The sequence below is a fragment of the Arachis ipaensis genome, chromosome B02 (assembly GCF_000816755.2).
Source record: "Arachis ipaensis cultivar K30076 chromosome B02, Araip1.1, whole genome shotgun sequence".
Taxonomy (NCBI): Eukaryota; Viridiplantae; Streptophyta; class Magnoliopsida; order Fabales; family Fabaceae; genus Arachis; species Arachis ipaensis.
In genome coordinates, this window is record NC_029786.2 from 61,839,880 (window position 1) to 61,840,440 (window position 561).

The 561-nt window shown below is 30.3% G+C and overlaps 1 protein-coding gene and 1 long non-coding RNA gene across 2 annotated transcripts in view; one reads left to right on the forward strand and one right to left on the reverse strand.

The window, feature by feature from the left end:
* Window positions 1-561, forward strand: part of LOC107625345 (cytochrome P450 CYP82D47) — a 20,437-nt gene that overhangs the window by 15,708 nt on the left and 4,168 nt on the right. The gene's annotated exons all lie outside the window — the stretch shown is intronic.
* The window catches only part of LOC110268860, a 1,189-nt gene continuing 872 nt past the window's right edge, over window positions 245-561 (reverse strand). Inside the window, exon 2 of the long non-coding RNA XR_002357523.1 lies at window positions 245-559. This is a non-coding gene — a long non-coding RNA (uncharacterized LOC110268860). The remainder of the gene's footprint in view (window positions 560-561) is intronic.

The window sequence follows — 561 nt, forward strand, 5'->3', positions numbered from 1 at the left end:
CATACTAAAAAAAAGTACTAAAAATATACTATATAAAAACATATAAAAAAAGTATAAAAAAAATTAAACATATATAAAAAAATAACATTATAATTTAATATCATATCCTTTTTAGTAATTATTTATCTAAAAGTGATTTTAATTAATATTATCCAAACAATATTTATTTTATCAAAATCAATTTTAGTATAGAGTTATCAAACATAAATTACATTGACACAAATTTATTTATACTCAAAATTAATTCTATAAAATCACTTTTATTTAAACCTCACTTTAACAAATCACAATCCAAACACACAGTTTTCTTCTTCTTCACTTCAGTTTCTCTCTCAAATTCACTCGGTCTTTGCATTTTGGCGGAGGAGGAGCTAGTCTTCTTCTTCTTCACTTCAGTTTCTCTCTCAAATTCACTCGGTCTTTGCATTTTGGCGGAGGAGGAGCTCTATTTAAAGAGCTTGGGTCTGCGTTGCTAATTTTCGGAGCTGACGTTTCTACTCCATCATGTCCTTCGTGTGTTGGCCGGGTTCTGCCAAGATGTGAGCCTGGCCACCTGACCCT